This window comes from Eubalaena glacialis, chromosome 4 (genome assembly GCF_028564815.1).
Source record: "Eubalaena glacialis isolate mEubGla1 chromosome 4, mEubGla1.1.hap2.+ XY, whole genome shotgun sequence".
Lineage (NCBI taxonomy): Eukaryota > Metazoa > Chordata > Mammalia > Artiodactyla > Balaenidae > Eubalaena > Eubalaena glacialis.
In genome coordinates, this window is record NC_083719.1 from 171077682 (window position 1) to 171097785 (window position 20104).

The 20104-nt window shown below is 47.6% G+C and overlaps 1 protein-coding gene across 1 annotated transcript in view; it reads right to left on the reverse strand.

Annotated features, from left to right (window-relative positions):
* The window catches only part of LOC133090239 (ultra-long-chain fatty acid omega-hydroxylase), a 29365-nt gene extending 19580 nt beyond the window's left edge, over positions 1-9785 (reverse strand). Inside the window, exon 1 of the mRNA XM_061188579.1 lies at positions 9715-9785. The gene's annotated coding sequence lies outside the window, so the exon portion shown is untranslated. The remainder of the gene's footprint in view (positions 1-9714) is intronic.
* Between the last annotated feature and the right edge of the window lie 10319 nt (positions 9786-20104).

Consider the following 20104-nt stretch of genomic DNA (forward strand, 5'->3'; position numbering starts at 1 on the left):
AGCGTGATGTGCCTGGCACATAGTAGGCACTCAATACATGTAAGTCCCAGACACCAAGGATGCTTCTTCCCAGAGCAGTGACCTCCAGCCAGCTGGCCCCACCCATATGCCCTCAGCCTTGACTTCTCAGGGCATCCCTCCCAACGTCTCTGCCCGTGCACAGGTGGCCAGAGTATTAGAAAATTGAAACAAACTCCCTCCCCTCCTCCTTGCCAAAAGTACCTCTCAATCAATGACTGATGAGCGTTGCTGGATAAATAATCCAGCTCCTTCTTTCCAGTGCAGTGACCCTGAGGTGTGGGTTCTGCATGCACTGCTAGGGTTCCCCAGCAGGATTAAACTCCAGCTGCCCACAAGAGAAACCTTCTCTGTTAGCTGCCTCCTTTCCCCTGTCTTACTTCCCTCTTCTTCTTCTTCTCTTTCCTCTCCCCCTCCTCCTCCTCTTTCTTCTTCTTCTTCTTCTCTTCCTCCTCCTTCTTCTTTTTTTAACTGAGGTAAAACTCACATGATATAAAATGAAGCATTTTAAAGTGAGCAATTCAGTGGCATTAATACATTCACGATGCTGTGCAACCACCACTTCTATCTAGTTCCAAAACATTTCCATCACCCCAAAAGGAGAACCCGTCTCCATTTAGCAGTCCACTCCCCGCTCCCCTCACCCCTGGAAACCACTAATCTTTTTTCTGTCTCTACGGATTTGCCTATTCTGGACATTTCATATAAAGGGAATCATACACAGTGACTTTTCATGTCTTTTGTGGCTTCCTTCACTCAGAATGAGGTTTTCAAGGTTCATCCACTTTGTAGCATGCATCAGTGCTTCATTGTAAGAATTTATCACATTTTGTTTATCCATTCATCTATTGGACATTTGGGCTGTTTCCACCTTTTGGCTACTATGAAATGTGCTGCTATGACCATGCATGTATATGTATTTGTTTGAGTCCCTGTTTTCAATTCTTTTAGGTTCACTGCCTTCTCCCTTATTGGTCTTTTCCGTGATCACTTGCCACATAAACTACTTGCACTCAAATCCTTGCCCTAGCGCCAGCTCCTGAAGGAACCAAAACAGAGTGGGTGTGTACCAATAATATTAATAACACAGTGACCAGGTATAGAGCGCTTACTACCTGCCACGCACCACCATCAGGGTGGTGCCTCATTTCATGGAATCTTAAAGCAATCCTTGAAGGCAGGTCCCGTCATTCTCTCCATTTTCAAGACAATTCAAGCTCAGTGCCTCCAACTCACGGGAGTTGGGAGCTGGCAGGGGTCCCCTGAACCCCCACCAAGGCCAACCTCAATCAATTTGAGGGCCCATGGACCTCAGACAACACCAAGGAGACTGCTGGAAATGCTCAGGTCCTGCTCTCATCAATCTTTTCCACTCAATCCTATGAGCCAAGGGTTCCCTCTGTGCTCCCACCTCCCTGGGCAACACAGCTAAAGAAACCCTGCACTGCAGGTTCTCACCTGTGTCCTCAACACCCACCCACCCCTGCCAGGGGTGCCCCCCCCCTGCCAGGGCCTCCAACCCACTGGCTCTTCCACCAGCCAAAGTCCAACCACATCATCCAGGCAGAGGTGAAGTTTCTATTGGTTGCTGTGTCCTGGGAAAGCAGGTGGATGGGTCATTACCAAATGTGGAGGACCCCATTGGAATGGTCTGACTTACAAGGCAGATGACATGACGACTCATTAGGATGGTTACTATCAAAGAAAGAAAGTAAGAAAGTAACAAGTGTTGGCAAGGATGTGGAGAAATTGGAAACCTATGCATTGCAGGAGTGAATGTAAAATGGTGCAGCCATGCTGCGGAGAACAGTATGGTGATTCCTCAAAAAATTAAACATAGAATTACCATATGTTCTAGCAATCCCACTTCTGGGTGGATTCCTAAAAGAAGTGAAAGCAGGGACTCAAACAGATATTTGCACACTCATGTTCATGGTGGAACTATTCGCAATAGCCAAAAAGTGAAAGCAACCCAAGCATCCATCAATGAAAAAATGGATAAACAAAATGTGGTCCATTCATACAGCGGAATATTATGCAGCCTTTAAAAGGAAGGAAATTGTAACACATGCTGCAACATCGATGAACCTTGATGACATTATGCTAAATGAAATAAGCCAGACACAAAAGGACAAATACTGTATGATTCCACTTGTATGAGGTCCCTGGACTGGTCAAATTCATAGACACAGAAAGGAGGATGGTGGTTGCCAGGGTCTGGGGGAGGGGGAAATGGTGAGTTAATGTTAACAGGTACAGGGTTTTAGCTGGGGAAGATGGAAAAGTTCTGGAGATGGATGGTAGTGATGGTTGCACAACAATGTGAATGCCCTTAATACCACTGAACTGTACACTTAAATGGTTAAAATGGTAAATGTTATGTGTATTTTACCACAGTTAAAATCTTTTTTAAAATACAGAAAGCCTGGTGTAGGCAATATGCCCTCTGGAGGGCTGGATGGGGGAGGGGGAGGGGTGGGGAGTAAGCAACCTTCCAAAATGAAACACAGAGAGCTCCAAGTCACGAGTCCCAGGCATATGCTCTGAACTAAGACCACTGATGTGCAATTGGGCTGCCTCTCCCATGGGCAGCTCTAGGTGACACACTCCACAGGAAGTAGCCATGGGTATTTATTTCTCTATCAATTTAACGATGGGTAATGATTTTCCCCAGCAATATCGGGGAAGACAGCTAGCAGTTACTACTAAGAATTGTGACCTTCCTCTGGCTTCCACAGGCCAGGACTTCCACTAAGGGTTCTACATGCTTCTCTTCAGCATTCAGTTGGCAAATCATTTCTGAGCCCCTGCTATGTGTGTGACTCTGTTCTAGGCATGGGGATATAATGATGGCAGGACAGACATGGCCCTGGCCCTTAGGGGTGGTGACCACCAACAGACATGCTAGGACACCACAGAAAGGCTACATGTTCTGAAGAAGGTAAAGTGGGGATGGGGGAGTGGCTGAATATTGCCCCCCCCATTGATATCCCATTCTAATCCCTAGAACCTGTGACCTTATATGGAAAAATCTTTGCAGGTGGGATTAAGGTAAGGATCTAGAGATGGGGAGATGATTCTGGATTGTCCAGGTGGGTCCTAACTGGAATCACAAGTGTCCCTCTAAGAGAGAGGCAGAGGGAGCCGAGGACCCGGGTTCAATCCCTGGTCAGGGAACTAAGATTTCGTAAGCCCTGCGGCACAGCCAAAGAAAGAGAGTGAGAGAGAGGCAGAGGGAGATTTGGCACACAGAAGAGAAGGCTGTGTGAAGACAGAGGCAGGGATTGGGGTGATGCAGCTACAAGCCAAAGAACACCTGGAGCCCCCAGAAGCTGGAAGAGACAAGGAAGGATCCTCCCCTAGAGCCTTCGGAAGGAGTGTGGCCCTGCCAACACCTGGATTGCAGACTTCTGGCCGCCAAATCCAAGAGCTAATAAATTGTGTTGTTTTAAGCCATCCAGTTCACGGAAATCTGTTACAGCAGCCACAGGACACTAACCCTCAGAGTAAGAGGATGGGGAGTAATTCTTTTAGATGAAGTGGTCGAGGGAGGCCTCTCTGGAGAGGGATACCTGGGCAGAGGCCTGAGTGAAGTGAGGAACCTATATGAAGGGGGCTTTCTTACTAAATATGCACACACACACACACATACACACACACACACACACCATAAGCAGCTGGGTTCTAATCCTAACTCCTCCACTGACTGCTTTTACTGTCACCCCCAGTTCCCCATATGGAACTGGGGGTAGCTGTAAGAGATGATGTCTGAGTCCACCATGGTATGACCTTTCCTGTGTGTGGTCTGGAGTGGAGGGATGGGGTGGGGGTCACCATCCTGGCAGGCCCAAGACTTCTGGGGGTGGGCTGGAGTCAACATATTCAGCCAACAGGTCACATGGGTCACATCTAACCCCTGGTCAACCTGGCTATAGTCTGGCTTCCACCCCATCCACTACAGATACCTTTCTAAAGGCCTGTCATTCCTCTGCTCTAATTCCCCCCATGGCTCCCCACTCCCCCCAGCCTGGTATCCAAAGCCCTTTGGGAGGTGAACCCTGCCCATCCTCCACCTCAGCCACAAAGATACCCTTTCTCAGTCTGTTTTGGACCCCCCTTTCTTCACCCAATTTGTAAATGTTGGTGTTCCTTAGAGCTTGGTCCTGGGTGGTCTCCTCTCCCTCTGTGCACACCTCCTGAGGGTCTCACCCCCTCCCATGGCCTCCGTGACTCGTCTCTGAGGTGCCTCCCATGTCTCGGTGGCCCCCTTGATAGGTCCAGCCACCTCCTGGATATTCCCCCAGGGGTATCAGATTCACCTCACCCCCTACCTCCCTCCTTCCTCCTCCGTTCGATCTGTTGCCAGCTCCTGCCAGTCGTCCATCCTAAACATCTTTCACATCCATTCATTTCTCTCCATCCATCATGGATCGATGTCAAGTCTCTCCATCAATCGATGTCAAGTCACCACTGTGGTAGCCTCCTCCCATCGGTCCCCTGAGTTCCATCCTTGGCCCCCAGCAGTCCATTCTCCACACAGCAGTCAGAGGGCTCTTCCTAAAATTAAATCAGACATGACCTTCCCCTTCCTCCTATGGCCCCCCCATTACACTCTGAAAACAATTCAGACGCCTTTCCATGGACCCCATTGCCCTGTGTGGCCTGCCCCTGCTGACGCCTCCAACTCTGTCTCCCACTGCTCTCCCCCTCACTTACTCAACTCCGGCCACTCCATCCGCAGGCCAAGTTCATTCCTACCTCAGAGCCTTTGCACATGCTGTTCCCTCCACCCTGCATGCCTCTCCCCCAGCTCTGCCCACACCAGCTTCCCCTCGTCCTCCAAGCCCAGCTCTGCCCTGACAGTCCATTTTGCACTGCAATCATCCACCTCCCTTCCTTTGCTCTCAAAAGAATTATTGAGCACCTGCTGTACGCAGTGACTTTCACAGTCATGCATGCCTTTCATCTTTCCAGTAACCCTCAGAGGAAGTTGGGGGACTTGGAGTCACAGCAAAAGCCCCCACCTCCACCCAGGAAAATCGCAGCTGATATCCTGACCAAAGAGATGTCTTCCTGAAGGACTGAAATGGGAAGGAATTGGAACAAGATAAAGTGTGAGCCCTGAAAAAGGGGTCCCTGCTCCAGGTGGGTGGGTGCATGGGAGGGCCAGAGAAACCCTGTGCCCACCTCACCATCCCTCAGGACAGGTGCAGGCTGCAGTCTTTCCTGGGACAGACACCAGCTCTACTCCTAGCAGAAAAAACACATGCTGTGGGTCCCCAACTGGCTCTCACCCTGGGAGCCTCAGTCTTCTCATCCACAAAATGGGAATAATTGAAAGAGGTCCATCTGATGTTCACGGGAGGAGCTCAGTAAATGGGTGCATTGAGGAAGTCCTCTACTTTCGGCAGCTGGGTTCCTCCTCCCCTCAAACAGAGCAGTTCTGTCCAAACCCCCAAAGAAAGTGCTACAAAAAGTTTTGAGGTGGTGCGGCCGCTGTGGGAAACAATTTGATGGTCCCACAAAAAGTTAAATATAGAATCATCCCATGACCCAGCAATTCCACTCCTAGGTGTATACGCAAAAGTATGGAAAACAGTGACTCAAACCGATACTTGTGTACAAATATTCATAGCAGCACTATTCACAATCACCAAAAGGTGGAAGCAGCCCAAATGTCCATCAACTGGTGATGGATAAATATCATATGGTGTATCTATACAATGGAATATTATTCAGCCATGAAAAGGAATGAAGCACTGACACAGGCTACAACACGGATGAACCTCAAAAACATCAAGCTGAGTGAAAGAAGCCAGACACAAAAGGCCATGTATTGTATAATCCGGTTTATACAAAATATCCAGAATAGGTAGGAGACAGAAAGCAGATTCGTGGTTGCCAGGGGCTGGGGGGAACGGGAGTGGGGAGTGAGGAGGTCTCCTTTCAGGGTGATGGAAATGTTTTGAAAACAGATACATGTGGTGATTGCACAACATTGGGAATGTACTAAATGCCACAGAATTGTTCACTTTAAAATAGTTATTTTATATTAGATGAATTTTGCCTCAATTTTTTTAAATGCAGAAAAAAAGGTTTTGAGGACCCTTGAGAAATTTATCATGGTGGCTGCCTCTGAAAGGAGCCTGCAAAAACTGGGGGCAGGATTGGAAGGGAGGCTTACCTTTCTGTCTCCATCTTTGGGGACTTTTTGATTTTCTATACCCTGAGCACATATTGACCATTCAAAAGTGTTTTAACTATTAAAATTAATTAGTGAATTGTACAAACCAAAGAATGAACTCTAATGTAAACTATGGACTTTAGTTAATAACAACGTTCTAGGGACTTCCCTGGTGACGCAGTGGTTAAGAATCCGCCTGCCAATGCAGGGGACACAGGTTTGATCCCTGGTCCAGGAAGATCCCACATGCCATGGAGCAACTAAGCCCGTGAGCCAGAACTACTGAAGCCCAGCGCGCCCTAGAGCCCGCGCTCCGCAACAAGAGAAACCAACGCAATGAGAAGCCTGCACACCGCAACGAAGAGTAGCCCCCACTCGCCACAACTAGAGAAAAGCCCACGTGCAGCAACGAAGACCCAACGCAGCCAATAAATAAATAAATAAATAAATAAATAAATAAATAAATAAATAAGTGAAAGATGGGGGAGAAACCTAGCATGTTAAAAATAATAACAATAATGTTCTACATTGGTTCATCAAGTGTAACAAATGCACCACACTAATGAGAGATGTTAATAACAGCGGAGTTGAGGGGGTGTGTTGGAACCCTATACTTTCTGGGTAATTTTTCTGTAAACCTAAAACTGCTCTAAAAAGTAAAGTCTGTTAAGATTTAATTAGTTGATAGCACAGGGAACTATATTCAATATCCTGTGACAATGGAAAAGAATATAAAAAAAGAAGGAATATATATGTATAACAATCACTTTGCTGTACAGGAGAAATTAACACATTGTAAATCGACTATACTTCAATAAAAAATTAATTAGTTGAAATTAATGAAAAATGAATTAAGATGTTTCAATGGGGGGGCATGTTTGGGGATGCAGGCAGTTATTCTCTTTCTTGATCTGGGTGCTGGTGACATGCGTGGGTTCAGTTTGCAAAAACCCCAGTTCTAGAATGTGCACTTTGCTGTATGTATATTACACTTCAACTTAAAAAATTAAAAATAAAATGAAGAGGTGTTTGGGGATTGCATTATTCTTTAAAAATGCATTTTTGGATTCAAATCACAGCTCTGCCCCTCACCAAGTAAGCAGCCTGGAGTGAGTCCAGTCCCCATCCTCAGCATCCCCATTTCCAATCTGTGAAATGGGTTAATAATAAAGGGACCTACTTCCTAAGGTTGTTTGGGACACTTCAGTGAGATAAGGCTTGGCACATAACATGCAAAATTTCAGCCATTATTCCTATTTCTATTACAATATTTTATAAAAGTGAGACAAATTCAAAGCTGACACTCTCAGGATGCTGTGGGAGGCTGGCATGCCCGTTCCTCCCAGCACCAGCCCACAATCTCATCCCAGAAGCCAGGCAAGGCCTCCAGCAGCCCCGCCCTGGCAGAGGTGGCCCCGCCCACCCTACTGGGGTAGGCATTATCTGAAGATGGATGTGCCAGTGACTGGCTCTGAGGCTGGCCCACACCCATGGAGTGCTGGTTTGTCAAGTTAGCCCAGCCACCAAACAGGGACTCGTCATACAAGGCGTGTGGACTCCTGAGAACGAATGCAGTAACGTGGACCCTGGCCCACCAGAAACCATATATCTGCCTCTTCTTGAGCAACAGGCACTGGTCATACAAGGCGTGTGGACTCCTGAGAACGAATGCAGTAACGTGGACCCTGGCCCACCAGAAACCATATATCTGCCTCTTCTTGAGCCACAGGCACTGTACATACTACCTCCACTCCCCACATGGTGGCCTGACAGCCAAACACCCAACACTGGCCCCACTGCCCTACATCCCAGCCCTGCTCTCCATTCCCTCTAGCAGCCTGTAGTCAAGACAGCCTGCCCCCTAAGCTGGCTCATGGTACCTTTTCGAACGCCTCTATGCCAAAAGGCTGTCCCACCTAAGACTCATATTTTTCCAAAGTGCCAGACCCCAGAAGTTATGAGCCGGGAGGGGGCCTACCCAAATTTCTGGGGTTCTGAGAGTTTCAGGGGCAGTTATGACAGCAGGGCCAGGTTGGCAGACCAGGATGTGGAGGGGTGAGTCTCACCACAGCTTTGGGCATATTTTAGGCATTTGCTTGCAGCATCTTTGGCCCAAAGGAGATCCTGGCAGAAAAAGAAGCTTAAAAACTACCAGTAATCTAGATCATTCCAGGGTTGCAATTGTCTCTGCCCATCATCTCCATCAAATGTAGCCATGCCTGGATGTGCACCTCGGAAAGGATTCCCTGGAGCTCTGCATCTTAGCTGTGTGACCTCAGGTGAGTGTCTGCACCTCTCGGAGCCTCAACTTCCTCATCCATAAGACAGGAACCATATTACGAACCTCATGGGGCTGAGATGACAATTAAGCGTTTTTTAATGTGCTCAGCTCAGTGCTTCATCAAGGACAGTAAGTCCTTGATCAAAGGTACCTCTCACGGTTGTTGGTACTACCATCACATTCATTGTTGTAACTCAGCCACCCACGATTTTGAGAATCAGGCCCAAGTCTTTCCAGGAAGGAGAGATGGGGTCCCATACCATCTGGATGACTCTTGAATGTCTCCAGAGTCATCCAAACCCCTCTGCGGATACCAACCCAGGTCACAGCTGGACACTAGCCCAAAGCTAATGTTACTGCTCAGAAACCCAAGCTGGGCTATACAGAGAGGCCAGGGCCATCGGAAAGTGCCCAGGATTTTGGGGTCAGCCAGGGCTGGTTTGTTCAAATCCCAGCTCCCCCACTGTCTCCCTCCCACCTCCAGCCTGAGACTTATCAGCTGGTGGGCCTCAGTTGCTTTGCATGGTCCCTGCTGGCTAGCCCCCCTCTGGTCCAAGGGGGAAGGGCCAGGCCCCTGGGACACCAGGGAGCATTATTTCAAACAAACTTCCAACAAACATCAGCTGGGACCAACTGCAGGACCTCACGCGACCCTCACAGCCAACTGTGGGGACCCAGGCAGGCATCCTCTTTTCATAGAGGGTCAGTTGGAGGCTCTGCGCCTGTGATGTGTGTGAGACTGTGAAGGCGGCGGGACCGCAAGCCTAAGGTTCATCAGTGGGACGCACTGCCTCCCCTTTAAGACAATGTGGAGTGGTGAAATCCCAGTGACCCCATTCAGCCTTAAGAAGGCGTCACAGGGCTGGGCTTGGATCCGTCTAAGATGCCCTGATTCGGAGGGGTGTCTTCTTGAGGCCCTTCCCACCATGGACACCCAGAGAGAAGGATACACCCAGGACTCCGAGGCGCACATAGAAGAAACCTCACACAAATGCAGCGACGGTCGGGGACACACACACACACACACACACACACACACACACGCACACGAGTCCCTCACAGGCAGTCCCGTCCTGGTTCCTGGGGATTCCCGGGGCTGGCGGTGCTCCCGCCCGCCGCCGCGCGCAAACCCTCGCACCCGCGCTACCAGCCCCGGAACTGGTGCACCTCGGGTTACCGCGCAGGGCCGAGGCCGCGCTCAGGGTACAGTCCGCCCCCCACGCGCGCTCACCCTGCGGGTCTCGGCCTCCCTCCCTCGATCCAGATCCGCCTGAACCGAAACCTCGGCTCTGACCATGCCGTCAGGCGGCCCAGCCCTTCAACGCAGACCAGCCGTCCACAAGGAGAGGCCCGCCCCTGTCACGCCCCCGATCTCAACAGCCTCTGGGCGGGGACCGAGGCGCGGCCTCCAGAGATGGAGAAAACAAGATACAAGAGACATGGAGGCATGGAGAGGGACAGAAAGGGAAAGACAACAGAGGATGAGTTGGAGAGTGACAGGTGGAGAGATGGAGAGAAAGACACAGAGACAGAGAAAGACACAGGCAAAGAGACAAAGACTGAAGATAACCAGAGGCCCCAACCATCAGGGTTCCTGCCACCCTGACTCCCTTTAGCGCCCAAATCCCCCTCTGGACCACTCTCTAGTACCCTCCTCCCACACCAGCACCCCTCAGGGCCTCCAGTTCAGCGCCTGCTCCCAAGCTGGGACAGGGGTCCCTAAGCCAGCATCCCTGGTGCCCCACGGGGCACCAGAGCCTCCTCTGGGACCCCAGAAATCTTCAGACTCCACCAGCCCTTGGGAGCCAGCCCTTCTTCTCCCTCTGGATCTTGGGTCCAACGCACCAGCCTGGAGCTCTGCAGCCAGCCTCTCCCTCCAGGAAGACTTCCAGCTTCAACAAGCACCACAGGGACTTCCCTGGTGGTCCAGTGGGTGAGACTCTGTGCTCACAATGCAGGGCGCCTGGGTTCGATCCCTGGTCGGGGAACTAGATCCCCGCATGCATGCCACAACTAAGAAGTCCACATGCCGCAACTAAAAATCCCTCATGCAGCAACTAAGATCCTGTGTACTACAACTAAGACCCAGTGCAGCCTAAATAAATAAATAATTTTTTTAAAAAAAAAAGCAAGCACCACAGACACTTTTTTGCTCCTCCCACTCCACCCATCCCCTGCCAGCCACCTTGACCCCTCCAACTAGGAGGTTCTCCTTGGCCAGCCCATCTGCTCCAGATGTGCCCAGAGTCAGCCCTGCCCCCTAATGTGAGGCAGATACCATTCCCTGGTTGGTGAGTGGGCGGCTGATCTGGGCAAGTGGGCAGACAGGTGGGAGGGCTCACAGCTGGCCTCCAACTCCCCACCGTCTCCCCAGGACCAAGCAAACGACCTTGCACATACCAGGTGTCCAAAAATATCTGTCAAAGCGGAGGAAAAACACTGGAGAGCAGAGGCCCAAGTTTTTATTGCAGGTCCATCTAGGAAAACTGAGGCACAGGATGCAGGCTTGAGGAGAGATATGACTGTCCAGGTTCAGGCAAGGGTCAGGTCAATTAGAGAAGCCTGAAACTCTGAGAAGATAATACTCCCCTCTCAATGAGTTCCAGAGTTAAAACTGCAGTAAACCATAAAGAAGTTGAAGAGGGACTTCCCTGGTGGCACAGTGGTTAAGAATCCGCCTGCCAATGCAGGGGACACGGGTTCCATCCCTGGTCCAGGAAGATCCCACATGCTGCAGAGCAACTAAGCCCACAAGCCGCAGCTACTGAGCCCGCGCACCACAGCTACTGAAGCCTGCACACCTAGAGCCCGTGCTCCGCAATAGGAGAAGCCACCACAGTGAGAAGCCCACGCATCGCAACAAAGAGTAGACCCTGCTCGCTGCAACTAGAGAGAGCCTGTGCGCAGCAACGAAGACCCAACACAGCCAGTCTCCCTGAGAGTGCCCCCTCCCAGGATCAGCTGGTGCTGAGCTGGGCAGTGATTGGCTCAGAATTAGTCTGTGCAACAATGGAGCACCCACTGTGCTCCAACCATTGTTTTAGGTGCTGGGAATATGGCAGAGAATAAAACAGACCAAATCCCTGTCCTCATGGAACTGAGATTCAAGTGGGGAAATAGATACAGATATTTCCATCAATGAAGGAATATAACAAAGGGTTTTGACATGAGGTAGAAGGGATTCTACTATATGAGGTTGGGTATCAGGTCCCTGGCTAAAACGTGAATAACAAGAATAAATGTTGAATCATGTTGTACATCTTGAATATACACAATTTTTATTTGTCAATTATACCTAAATAAAGCCAGAAAAGAATAAATTTTGAATGAATGAATGAATTTTTACAAGTCTGAACCTTACAGAAAATGCTCTGGCTGGTTCCCAGAGTCTGATACAAGTATCCTTAGCTATTAAGCCTGGTTATTTTATTTTACTTTATTTCATTTTATTTTATTTCATTTCATTTCATTTTAGAGCAGAGAAAGGTTTTTTGCAGGGCCAAGCAAGGAAAACCAGTGGCTCATGCTACAAAAAACCCGAACTCAAACCCAGTAATTTTATATGGCACATGGAGGAACATTTTCTATTCATTTTCTGTTTTATGTATTTATATTAAATGAGAGATTTGTTTTGATGTGTAGAAGAAAAATATATATTTGGCCTGAACATCAAATCTATAGTCTCATGGATATAATAATAGCATCATAAATTTTGCTTAAAATAATAAGACTTAAAAGGAAGAGTCCCGAGAGAAAACTATTCATTAAGTAATAGAAAGGTAATAAGTACATAGGGCAAAAAATGGTGACAGGTAATTGTGAATGGCTGAAATTTCAGAATCAAAAATGATCAGTCTGGATTAAGATAAAGACGGAGGAGGAGGCTGAAGATCTCTGAATTTGAGTTTTGGAAAAATAAAAATTCCAGAAAACAAGAAGCAGAGGGCTCAAAACTTTAAGGAGGGAATTCTAGAACAAGTGTAAGATGCCCAGCTTTGCCCCAGCAGGTGGTAAACTTGGACGATTTCTTCATCCTTCATTTTCATGAAGATCTCACTAGGTGGCGAGGGTGGGAGGGGACAGTGTTTCAAGGTGAAGAAGAGGAGATACAAATCATTGAAACTTTGCTGCTGGGAGGAGGCAGAAGGGAGGCCAAGAAAGGCAACATGAGGGATGTGACATCTGAGCTGGGACGGCAGGGAGAGGTTGGATTTCAACAGGTGCAGGAGAGGGAGTAGGGCTCGAGCACAGAGAAACCAGAGGGTGTGGCTGGGCGGGTGGCTTCCTCTGGCCTCGGGGTGTGAGAGACAAAGAGGCTGGAGGGGTGCAGGACCTTGAAGGCCAGTCCGAGTGGCTGAGGGTTGACCTGGTGAGCAATGGGGAGCTATGGACAGTGCTTGAGCAGGGAAGAAGCCCCCTTTTGGTCGGTTTGTTTTTTGGCCTTACCGTGCAGCTCGTGGGATATTAGTTCCCCGACCAGGGATTGAACCCGGGTCCTCGGCAGTGAGAGCACTGAGCCCTCACCACTGGACCGCCAGGGAATTCCCGGTTGGTTGTTTTAAAGCACATTGGAGCTTATTTATTTTTTTAGGTCTCTGGAGGATGTCCACATGGGTGACTAGCTGGATGTGGGTTTCTAGAGAAACGAGGAGGAGAGGAGAGGGTGTCAGCCCAGCTTCTCCGCCTTTAGAGAGATGGAGAAAAGGAAGGAGGAGCAAGTTGAGGGGCCTGGGGATGGGGAATCACTTCCTGGCCATGCGACCTTGGGCAAGTCATGTGACCCCTGTAGGCCTCCATTCCTGACAGATGAAATGGAGGAGATGACCACCAGATGAGATGGTGTTTGCAGTGTGCTCAGCCCCATGCTTGGCACAGAGCATGGGCTGGACAAACGACAGCACTTCAAGTTTGTGGTTTGATTTGGGCTATCCCAGCAGTTCTCAGCTGGGGCAGAGTGTCTGCTCAGAGGACATTTGGCAATGTCTGAAGCTACTTTTGATTGTCACACTGTGGAGTCAGAGATGCTACAGGCATCTGGTGGGTGGAGACCAGGGACGCTGCTCAGCACCCTACAATGCACGGGCCAGCCCCACCACAGAGCATGATCCAGCCAAAAATGTCAGCAGTGCCACAGTTGAGAAACTCTGGGTTACCTTGAGTCTAAAAGACCCGTGGGCCATTCAGGGAGACACCCAGGAGGCAGCTAGGCCCATCAGGAGAAGTGCATCTGTGAGTCACCTGTACTGGGAAGACAGTGGATGCCAGCGGAGTGAGTCAGTGATGTTATTCCAGGAGTGGGACTGAGAAGAGGATGGGAAAGCAGAAGTGTTGATCACAGCTGCATTTAGAAAGAGGACAGGCAGAGGCATGGGTCTGGAGGTGGAGATGGGTCACATCTGGGAGGTTGAGGAAGCGTGGTAATAAGTTCCATCAGCTGTGCCAGAGGTCAAGGAGCTCAGGCCCTAGCAAGAGACAGAACTGTGTGGTTACCAATTCACCAGAGTCTTTAGCCTGGCTCAATAGACTAAGGTCAGAGTGGGAGGGGAGGAAACGGAGGCAGTGGCCAGACCAGGGAGATGGTACCAAAATGACATCTGGAAGTGGGTAAAGGTGGAGCATGGCATGGGTGCTGGGAAGGGCTTTTCCTGGGGCTCCAGAAGCTCACATAAGACTTTTTTTTTTTTAACATCTTTATTGGAGTATAATTGCTTTACAATGGTGTGTTAGTTTCTGCTTTATAACAAAGTGAATCAGTTATACATATACATATGTTCCCATATCTCTTCCCTCTTGCGTCTCCCTCCCTCCCACCCTCCCTATCCCACCCCTCTAGGTGGTCACAAAGCCCCGAGCTGATCTCCCTGTGCTATGCGGCTGCTTCCCACTAGCTATCTATTTTACATTTGGTAGTGTATATATGTCCATGCCACTCTCTCACTTCATCCCAGCTTACCCTTCCCCTCCCCATGTCCTCAAGTCCATTCTCTACGTCTGCATCTTTATTCCTGTCCTACCCCTAGGTTCTTCAGAACCTTTTTTTTTTTTTTTTTTGGATTCCATATATATGTGTTAGCATACAGTATTTGTTTTTCTCCTTCTGACTTACTTCAGTCTGTATGACAGACTCTATGTCCATCCACCTCACTACAAATAACTCAATTTCATTTCTTTTTGTGGCTGAGTAATATTCCATTGTATATATGTGCCACATCTTCTTTATGCATTCATCTGTCGATGGACACTTAGGTTGCTTCCATGTCCTGGCTATTGGAAATAGAGCTGCAATGAACATTGTGGTACATGACTCTTTTTGAATTATGGTTTTCTCAGGGTATATGCCCAGTAGTGGGATTGCTGGGTCGTATGGTAGTTATATTTTTAGTTTTTTAAGGAACCTCCATACTGTGCTCCATAGTGGCTGTATCAATTTACATTCCCACCAACAGTGCAAGAGGGTTCCCTTTTCTCCACACCCTCTCCAGCATTTGTTGTTTGTAGATTTTCTGATGATGCCCATTCTAACTGTGTGAGGTGATACCTCATTGTAGTTTTGATTTGCATTTCTCTAATAATTAGTGATGTTGAGCAGATTTTCATGTACTTCTTGGCCATCTGTATATCTTCTTTGGAGAAGTGTCTGTTTAGGTGTTCTGCACATTTTTGAATTGGGTTGTTTGTTTTTTTGATATTGAACTGCATGAGCTGCTTGTATATTGTGGAGATTAATCCTTTGTCAGTTACTTCATTAGCAAATATTTTCTCCCATTCTGAGGGCTGTCTTTTCGTCTTGTTTATGGTTTCCCTTGCTGTGCAAAAGCTTTTAAGTTTCGTTAGGTCCCATTTGTTTATTTTAGTTTTTATTTCCATTTCTCTAGGAGGTGGGTCAAAAAGGCTCTTGCTGTGATTTATGTCACAGTGTTCTGCCTATGTTTTCCTCTAAGAGTTTGATAGGGTCTGGCCTTACATTTAGGTCTTTAATCCATTTTGAGTTTATTTTTGTGTATGCTGTTAGGGAATGTTCTAATTTCATTCTTTTACGTGTAGCTGTCCAGTTTTCCCAGCACCACTTATTGAAGAAGCTGTCTTTTCTCCATTGTATATTCTTGCCTCCTTTATCAAAGATAAGGTGACCGTATGTGCGTGGGTTTATGTCTGGACTTTCTAACCTGTTCCATTGATCTATATTTCTGTTTTTGTTCCAGTACCTTACTGTAGCTTTGTAGTATAGTCGGCAGTCCGGGAGACTGATTCCTCCAGCTTCATTTTTCTTTCTCAAGATTGCTTTGGCTATTCAGGGTCTTTTGTGTTTCCATACAAATTGTGAAATATTTTGTTCTAGTTCTGTGAAAAATGCCATTGGTAGTTTGATAGGGATTGCATTGAATCTGTAGATTGCTTTGGGTAGTATAGTCATTTTCACAATGTTGATTCTTCCAATCCAAGAGCATGGTGTATCTCTCCATCTGTTCGTATCATCTTTAATTTCTTTCATCAGTGTCATAGTTTTCCGCATACAGGTCTTTCGTCTCCTTAGGTAGGTTTATTCCTAGGTATTTTATTCGTTTTGTTGCAATGGTAAATGGGAGTGTTTCCTTAATTTCTCTTTCAGATTTTTCATCATTAGTGTATAGGAATGCAAGAGATTTCTGTCATTAATTTTGTATCCTGCTACTTTACCAAATTCATTGATTAGCTCTAGTAGTTTTCTGGTAGCATCTTAAGGATCCTCTGTGTATAATATCATGTCATCTGCTAACAGTGACAGCTTTACTTCTTTTACAATTTGGATTCCTTTTATTTCTTTTTCTTCTCTGATTGCTGTGGCTAAAACTTCCAAAACTATGTTGAATAATAGTCGTGAGAGTGGGCAACCTTGTCTTCTTCCTGATCTTAGTGGAAATGGTTTTAGTTTTTCACCATTGAGAACGATGTTGGCTGTGGGTCTGTCATATATGGCCTTTATTATGTTGAGGTAAGTTCCCTCTTTGCCTTTCTGGACGGCTTTTATCATAAATGGGTGTTGAATTTTGTCGAAAGCTTTTTCTGCATCTATTGAGACGATCATATGGTTTTTCTCCTTCAGTTTGTTAATATGGTATATCACATGGATTGATTTGCATATATTGAAGAATCCTTGCCTTCCTGGGATACACCACTTGATCATGGTGTATGATCCTTTTAATGTGCTGTTGGATTCTGTTTGCTAGTATTTTGTGGACGATTTTTGCATCTATGTTCATCAATGGTATTGGTCTGTAGTTTTCTTTTTTTGTGACGTCTTTGTCTGATTTTGGTATCAGGGTGATGGTGGCCTCATAGAATGAGTTTGGGAGTATTCCTCCCTCTGCTATATTTTGGAAGAGTTTGAGAAGGATAGGTGTTAGCTCTTCTCTAAATGTTTGATAGAATTCACCTGTGAAGCCGTCTGGTCCTCACAGCAGACTTTAAGGGGCAGAGATGAAAAGAAGAGAAATCCCCTCATATACTCTTGATGGGGATGTAAAATGGTACGCCACCATGGAAAAACAGTGTGCTGGTTCCTTTTTTTTTTTTTTTTTTTTTAATACAGCAGGTTCTCATTAGTTATCCATTTTTTACATATTAGTGTATATATGTCAATCCCAATGGTGGTTCCTTTTTTGCGGAATAGAATTACCATATGAACTCTCTAAGTTCCACTCCTAAGTATATGCCCAAAAAAACTGAAAACAGGGACTCAAACAGGTACATGAACACACATGCTTATACCAGCATTATTCACAGTAGCCAGCCACTTGAGACCATTTTTGCCAAACCAGCCAAGGCCATCTCTCCCACCTCAAAGCCTTTGCACTGCTGTTCCTTCTGCCTAGAATTCTGTTCCCGCTCAGGGGTGACTCGTCTCCCACCTGAGCAGAATCTTAGTGACCCAGTTACTGTGGAGAAGGCGAAATGAGCAGTAAAGAACAAGGTGTCCTTTCTGGCCTTTGTCTAGAGTGACCCAGCCCCCACCCTTCCTCCGCAAACACCTGTCTCCATTTCCCCATAGTTCCGGGAGGATTAATTTCCACCTCCCTGCATCAGGGCCCAGGGACACAGGATTTGTGAAATAGAGGGTAAGTGATACCACTGACATCCGCGGATACTTCATTCTACCTCCCTTAAGCCAATCAGACTCTCTCCTCCCACACCTTAGCCAATTAAATGCTCTCCTATCCCTCAGCTGAACAAACTCTAATCTCCTGTTTCTCATCCAATTAGACTCCGCCCCCTTCCCCCTCACTCCTAGCCCTCAGCCAGTCAGACTCTGCCCTCCCTCTCTTCAGCCAATCAGACACTCTCCTGCTTCTCAGACAACCAGACTCCACCTTCCTGCTCCTTGGCTAATTAAACTACTCGCCTAATCCTCAGCCAGTCAGACTCCCATATCCTACTTCTCAGCCAATTAGACTCTTCCTGTCTGTCCACCTAACCAATTACTTCCACCTTCCTGTCCCTCAGCTAATCTGGATCAGCCCTCCCCCTCCCCACCTCAGCCTAACAGAAACAACCTTCTTGTCCCTCAATCAATAAGAATGCCACTTTAGGAGAAGCCCGCAGTAGGCCTGGCTCTGCCAATTACCAGCTCTGTGGACTGGAGTGCTCTTCTTAGCATCTCTGTGTCTCATTCTTCTCTACTGTAAAATGAGGGCAGTCATCTCCTTCCCTGCTGGGGTGGTCCTGAGACTCCAACCTGAAAAGTGGATTCTCCCTTATATGTTGTATACATGTGTGTTAGTATTTCTCCTCTCTCCCTCAAATCCCCTAAAGCTGTTGCCTCTGCTAGAATACCCTTTCCTGCCAGACCAACTCCTGTTCATCCTTCAAAACCCAGCTGCAGCAGCCCCTCCTCCAGGAGCCTTTCTGTGCTCCTTTCCCATGCTGTACTCAAGCTCCCACTGTGGGCCCTCCCAGCTAGCCTGGGACTAGGTCTTTTGGGACCCCAGAATCTCCCAGCATGAGGCTGGGCACAGACTATTGCTGCCATTTGAATAGCTGCTGAGCAACTGAGTCCATGAACAAATCAATTTGAATACTGATTATCTGGAGAGGAAACCCAGAATTGGACTTTGGGGGAAATCATTAAATCCCTTAATATCAAGTACCAAATCATGAATTCATATTTTCAGCAGAGACTGAGAGCCACAGCTTTCACCAGATTTTGAAAAAAAGGGGATTAAGGACTTTGTTTTACAAATTGGAGCCCCACAGAGGGCCAGTGACTTGCCCAAGGTGACACTGCCTGGTGGTGAAAACAGAGTCAGGATTTTAATTCCTTGTGACCCATCTGAGAGTTCTGGGACTTGGATGCCTAGTGTGAAAAAAGCCTTCACACTCATCATCCAATTTAGGAGGAAAGAAAATTCATATTTATAATGAAGAGCCAAGTGGTCACTCAGTTGACAGACGTTTATTGAACACATGAATGCTGTGTGCCAGGCACTGGTCTCAGCCCTGAGGATGCAGCACTGAGCAGGACAGGTCCCTGCCCTCCTGGAGTTTCCATCCAAGTGGGGAAGGCAGCAGTAATTAAACAAATGAATAAGATAATGTCTGGTAAGGATCTTAGTAAATAGGATGTTCTCACAGGGAAGGACTGGGAACCTAGTTTAGATAAGGTGGTCAGAACTAGACCTCTAGGAGGAAGTTATGTTTGAGTGATCTCTGAATGATAGGAAGATATGAAGAAGACTATTCCAAGCAAAGTGAACAGCAAGTGCAAATGCCCTGGGGCTGAATGAGGGTGGCATCCTCATGGAGCAAGAGACCAGTGGGCTGGAGCAGGAAACGCACTAGGAGAGGAGATCAGAGGTGGGGGAAGAAGCCGATTGTGAAGATTCTAGTGTATGCAAGGCAGAAATGAGAGGGAAGGGGGGTGGGGGCCTCAAGGCAGAGGCACCAGCAGGAGCCAATGCCTAGAGGCAAGGAGGTGCCTGGCCCATGCCTGTTTGGGGCACCAGAAGTCACCCTGCCTTCAGCTGTGCTGATATAAACTGTAGAGCAGGAAGGAGGAGTGAACAGTTTGGGGCAACGTTGACCTCTGCCAGGGAATCTGTTGTTGTTCATGACCACAGGCCACCCTAGGCTGATTCAGCAAGATTCTGTGTTGTCAAAGGTCAGCTCCCCAAAGAACAAAGCAACACAGCAGCAAACCCCTCCCCACAAGAGGATCTGCATTATGGACCTCACCTCACTAGCTTCCAAAGGGGTTAAATTTCAGGAAACCTCAAAAATGCTTGCAGGCTGGATCTAGCCACCAATCGCTATGTGACTTTTGGCAAGTTACTTCACCCCTTTGAGCCTGAGTCGACCACTTTTTTGCTTGATTCATCTGTAAATCAAAGGCTTCATACATGCTCCGTTGTCTGCCTACATTACCACACTCATTTTCCACATTAAGGTAGGGACTCAGATTATAAAGAGAGATGGAGGTTCAGAGTATAACTTGCCCAAGTTGGGAGTTAAACTAGATCTGTCAGATTCCAGGGATGGTGGGGCTATGGGGGTCCAATCCAAAGACCCTCCTTAGGAAGTGTCTGGCACCCAGTGGCCACTAAGCAGATGGGAACTATTCTATGGTTATTAACCTCAAGATGGTGTGA